This window comes from Symphalangus syndactylus, chromosome 8 (assembly GCF_028878055.3).
Source record: "Symphalangus syndactylus isolate Jambi chromosome 8, NHGRI_mSymSyn1-v2.1_pri, whole genome shotgun sequence".
NCBI lineage: Eukaryota > Metazoa > Chordata > Mammalia > Primates > Hylobatidae > Symphalangus > Symphalangus syndactylus.
This window is the reverse complement of record NC_072430.2, coordinates 142966498-142972497: the sequence shown is the minus strand read 5'-3', so window position 1 is coordinate 142972497 and position 6000 is coordinate 142966498. Positions and strand designations below refer to the sequence as shown.

Below are 6000 nucleotides of genomic sequence, written 5' to 3'. Positions count from 1 at the left end.
CCATCTCTACAAAAAGAAAAATAAAAAAACAACTAGCCAGGCATGGTGGCATGTGCCTGTAGTCCTAGCTACTCAGGAGGTTGAGGAGGGAGGATCACTTGAGCCCAGGAGGTTGAGGCTGCAGTGAGCTATGGTCCCACTATTGTACTCTGTCTGGCATGGGTGACAGAGTGAGACCCCATCTCTAAAAAATAAATGAAATCTAAAAAATTTAAAAAAATCATCCCAACTATAGAACCAAGAGACAGAGATAGAAAAATATAGACAAGAAGTGAAGGACATGGTCGCTGGGGTAGGAGGGTCTAAGGAGCATCTGCTCTGGAGTTCAAGAAGGGAGTCAACAGAGAAGAGAGGAAGCAATATTAAAGGAGATGGGAATGAAATTTTTCCAGAGTTAGAAATCCAGGTATCTCAGTAAATCCCTAGCAAGATTTAAATAAAAGCACACTTCAATGCATGTTGAAGTCTTGAGGCTACAGTACACCAAGGAAAAAGATTCAAAAAGCAGCCAGAGAAAGAAGAGAGATCACATAGGAAACAAATGTAACTGAAAGCCAACTTCTCAACAGCATCAGTGGATGCCAGAATGCACTAGAATGACATCTTCAATGTGCTTTAAGAGATCAATTGTCATCCTAGAATTCTAGACTCAGTGAAACTACCTTTCAGGTATGATGACAAAATAGACAAAGTTTATCACTAAAAGGCACTGTCTAAAAGGTGGGTCTCTTGGTGGTCACCACCTGCCAGGAAGCAGATCTTAGATGATTTCCCAACAAAACACAGGATAGATTAAGGAATAAGCTTTATCAGGGAAGTGATAGGAGAAGGAGGTAGACAAATTCTTAGGCAGACTGTGGGCAGGTCCCTAGTGAAACCCCACCTTCAAACCAAACACAGTTTAAAGCCCGAAAGCCAAGCTACCAGTCTTGGATAAGTCCACAGACCGAATTGAGAACCTCTCTTCCCATTTGGCGCACTTTCCTCTGATTGATCCCCACCCTTCACCTATTTTACATATACCTACCCTTCCCTAATTGGTTTTTTACACTGTCATGCCCACCTTTGAATTGTGCCTTTGTTTTAGCCTTTTTTGCATACTCACAAACCAATCAATAACACACCCCGATTCTGAGCCCATAAAAGCCCCAAACCCAGCCACACTGACAGAGAGACCACACGACTTCTTCTGGGAGACCATCCTTGAATCTCTGCTGAGAGCTGTTTCATCACTCAGTAAAACTCTTCTCCACCCTTCTCACCCTTCAATTGTCAGTGTAATCTCATTCTTCTTGGATGTGGGACAAGCACTCGGGACCTCGCTGAACTCGGGTACAAAGATGGCAGTAACACTGTAGCCCCCTACCCTCCCCACCCATGATCAATGCCTAGCGGCCGCACCACACCAACAGGAAGCAGTGGCAGGGCTGGGTGAGCCCCAGAGCCATGGGCCAGAACAGGGCAACAAGACTGACAGAGATGTTAATACACCCCTGTTTGTCGGGCTGCGGCAGGCCTATAAGACCTGTTAGCACATGTAGCAGGGCCTCTGGGGCTTCAAGGTTGCGGCCCTCCCTGTTTTGATGTGACTGCATTCTCCTCATCTGTACACTAGAGTTCACTGCGGGAGCTTGCAACATGCCTGGTCCAGCCACAAGCCCCACACAGAGCCTACTCCTGTGCCAGTGCTGGACCCCACACTCACTCACCCCCACACACCCTCTAGCCGGGGGCTGAGCACTCAGTCATGGTGGCCACAGGGTCTGCCCGGTGTGCAAGCCAGGTGCGGCCTGGTGGACTGAGTGGGTAGGGTGCCTCCTGTGGCAAACCTGGGGCCAAGCAAGGCCCAGGCAGAGGTGTGGCTGACCAGAGGTCTCCAGCTGGCAAAGCAGCCAAGAAAAATCCTGCATCAGAAGCTTACATGGGCAAGTGGCAGCAAGAGACACAAAAGCAGGGAGCCTGCAACCCCAACCTTACCTCGTTCTGCTCACACAGAGACAGCTCACCTTTCAAGGAGAAACACCGGCCCCTGTTGCTACCCCTCTAAGGCAAACAGGAAGTGACCTATTAGGAGAGGGATGACTTGCTGAGGCAGCAGCAGTTGGGACTTGGGCGCCAGCTGTTTTCATTGCTGCCTGAGAAAGCCAGCTGCCCCACACCTGAGCCCCACAGGATGTCAAGCTTGCATCACTCCCCCCAACTGAAAGACGGCAGGCTGAGTGGGGGCAGCGGTGGTTTTAACTGACTCTTTATCCAGGCCACCCTGAGTGAGCTTCTAGGGCTAGTTCCAGACAATTCTGCTTGTCATATCCTGTATCCCTTAAAGGAAATTCTAAAGGATCAACTTTAGAAAGATGGAAAAGGATCCCAGATGGAGGGTATTTGATGCAAGAAGGAATGATGAATGTATCCCGTAAATATATGTACCTATTACATACCCATAAAAATTAAAAGAAATGATGAGCAGATATTGGTAAGTAGGTAGAGAAATTCTGACAAACCTTGGCTGCCTAAACAATAGAATGTTTAATTTGTGAATTTAAAAACAGGATAAAATGGAAACACTGGACAATATAGCATATAAATTGGGATTGTCCTTGTATCATTTGAAGAAAGCTAAAGAAATTAAGCTTAGACTTTGTAAACTACCAGTGTTAAAGTAGCTACTGTAACTATTAAAATAACAGTCATATAATGTACAAACTCCAAACTAGACAGATCTAGGAAATATAAGAGGATAAAACCTTTTTGTCTCCCAAAGAAGTCCAGAAAAAATGAGGTTGAGGAAAAACAAAAAGTGGTTAAAATAGCACTTAATAAGATAGTATAATAAATCCAAATGTGATAAACTTTCCAGGTAAAAACAGAGACTACTGACTCAATTTTTCTTTCTTTTTTTTTTTGAGACAAGGTCTCTCTCTGTCACCCATGCTGGAGTGCAGTGGCACGATCTCAGCTCATTGCAACCTCTGCACCCCTGGCCCCCTCCCATACCTACTCCCCCTTTGGGCTCAAGCAATCCTCCCACCTCAGCCTCCAGAATAGCTGGGACCACACAGGCATGTACCACCACCCTAGCTATTGTATTTGTGTGTGTGTGTGTGTGTGTGTCTGTGTGTGTGTCTGTGTGTGTTGTGTGTGTATATTTTTAGTAGCGATGGGGTGTTGCCATGTTGCCCAAGCTCGTCTCAAACTCCTGAGATCAAGCAATCTGCCTGCCTCAGCCTCCCAAAGTGCTGAGATTACAGGCGTGAGTCACCACACCTTAACCTGACTCAATGTTTATAAAACACACAGTTAAAATATAAGAATTCAGAAAGACTTAAAGGATGGAAAAATATATAAGCCAGAAAAAAACTACAAGGAGAAATAAATTGTTCATCGTAGTACTTGGGAAACTTTAAAACACCTCTCTCATTAAATGGTGAATCCAATAGAAAAAACATCTATTAGCATATCGATTTGAACAAAACAGTTACGAGCTCGACAGAATGGGCATATATAGATATAACACTGTGCCCGACCATGTGAAGGTACAGGTCCTTTTCAAAATTATAGGGACCATGAAAATAGCACACGTTAGTGAGGATATGGAGAAACTGCAACTTTTGTACATTGCTAGTGGGAGTGCAAAGTAGTGGAGCCACTATGGAAAACAGTATACCAGTTCCTGAAAAGATTAAATCTAAAATTACCAAGCAATCCAGCAATTCTGCTTCTGAGCTACACCCAGAGGAATTGAAAACAGGATCTCAAACAGATATTTGCATATCCATATTCATAGCAGCATTATTCAAATAGCCGAAAGGTAGAAAAAACCCAAGCGTTTACTGATGGATGAATGGGTACATAAAATGTGGTATATACATACAATGGGATATTATTCTCTCCCTTAAAAGGGAAGGAAATGCTGACCCATGCTACAACATGATGAACCTTGAGGACATTATGCTTAGTAAAACAAGCTAGTCACAAAAAAGATAAATACTGTATGATTCTATTCATAAGAGGTTCCTAGAGCAGTTAGATTCATAAACACAGAAAGTAGAATGGTGGGTGCCAGGGGCTGCGGGTAGGGGAAATGGGAAGTTACTGTTTAGTGGATACAGAGCTTTAGTTTTGGAAGGTGAAAAAGTTCTAGGGATCAGCTGTACAACAGTATGAATGTACTTAATGCCATTGACCTATACACTTAAAAAATGGTTAAGATGGTAGGCCGGGCAGGGTGGCTCACACCTGTAATCTCAGCACTTTGGGAGGCTGAGGTGGGTGGATCACCTGAGGTTAGGAGTTTGAGACCAGCCTGGCCAACATGACAAAACCCTGTCTCTACTAAAAATACAAAAAAATTAACCAGGTGTGGTGGTGCATGCCTGTAGGCCCAGCTACTCGGGAGGCTGAGGCATAAGAATCGCTTGAACCTGGGAGGTGGAGGTTACAGTGAGCCAAGATCGTGCCACTGCACTCCAGCCTGGGCAACAGAGTGAGACTCTGTCTCAAAAAAAAAGGTTATTTTTGTTATGTGTATTTTATAGTAAAAAATATAATGATATGTCAAAATATTGTTTTTTAATTATATGGAATGCTTCAAAAATTTTGTGCTATCCTTGCCCAGGGGCCATGCTAACCTTCTCTGTATCATTCCAATTTTAGTACAGTGAGCAGGAAGTGCTATTCGTTAAGCCCAATAAAGTAATTAAGTTGTGAAAAAAATATATGGAGCTTTCATGAAAGTGACCATGTGCTGGGCCATCAGGGCAGCCTCCACACCGTTCAAAGCATCGGTATTGGGCAGGCCACATTCTCTCACCAAGATGCAATCAAATCAGAAATCAATAATAAAAAGATAACCCAGGAGAAAAAAAACAGAAGCATGTATTTCATAATGCACTAAAGAAGAAATTATTATAGAAATGAGAAAATATATGCAACTGAACTAAAATAAGGTGCCCCTTCAATGAAACTTAAAATCATGGTTAAGAGAACATCAGTTAGTGACAGGGAAGAAATGTAGTAAAATTGTTTACGGAAAATAAAAAGAAGTCAACATTACGTAACACTGTAAGCACCGTAGTCCCAATGGTATAAGCGGGTGCTTCTGTGTTTGTTATACGGACAATAGACTGTAATAGACAAGATTGTAAAACACACAGACACACACACACACACACACGATGAGAAAATGAATACATACCAGCAACTAGCATTATAAATTGTGGTCAATTTTGGATGGTGGGATTTACAAGTGATGTTTATTTACTTCTTCGTATGGTTTTCTAGATGAATTAATATGAATTCGGTTATCAGAAAGGAAAACAATAAAGGTAACTAAGATAACAGCAGCAAAGGCTTGGGAAACACAAGCCCCCAGGCCCCACCTCTTGTCCTCCCAGTGCTGCTGCAGGACTGACGCCCATCACACAAACACAATAAACCACAGGACACTGGGTGCCCAGGGAAAAGACACCAGAGACCCTCCCGATCCTGCCTTCCCAGGTGAGGGATGCCACCCGGCAGGACCCTGGGTAGGGGCAGCCTGGGTTCTGTACCTAGATTCGCCAAGGCCAGTTCTGATCTGTCTGCAATGCCTCTCACTCTCCTTCCCCTATCCCCCGCCCCCGTTCTCAGGCTCTTCGCTGGTTCTGGAGCCCCCAGCTGAAGGTATTGGACCGCTGAGAATACCTCAATACCCAGTTCCCTGGAGCCCGCTGAACTGAGGGGAGGAAGGCCACATCCAAAGCCCCTAAATGTGCCTGTTCACAAAAACAGCGCCTGAAGGAGCTGTAAACTCAGAGGCTGTTTGATGGGGAAGCAGGACAGGTGTAGTCATTTGGAAAGCAACCAACATACCTTCCATCCACACCCCCAGCCCAGCCTTCCCAGATCCAGGGAACTGGCTCTTTACACGGGCTTGGGGACTCAGGGAGAAATGTAACTTGAAGAACCTGTTGTTAGGAGATGATCTTGGAAAGGAGGGCAAATCCCCAGCGACCCAGAGGA

General features: G+C 44.5%; 1 non-coding gene across 1 annotated transcript; it reads right to left on the bottom strand.

Moving 5' to 3' along the window:
* Window positions 1-4571: 4571 nt before the first annotated feature.
* LOC129488926 (U6 spliceosomal RNA) lies at window positions 4572-4674 on the bottom strand. The gene has a single exon (XR_008659770.1). It is a non-coding gene; the product is annotated as a U6 spliceosomal RNA (small nuclear RNA).
* Window positions 4675-6000: the final 1326 nt, after the last annotated feature.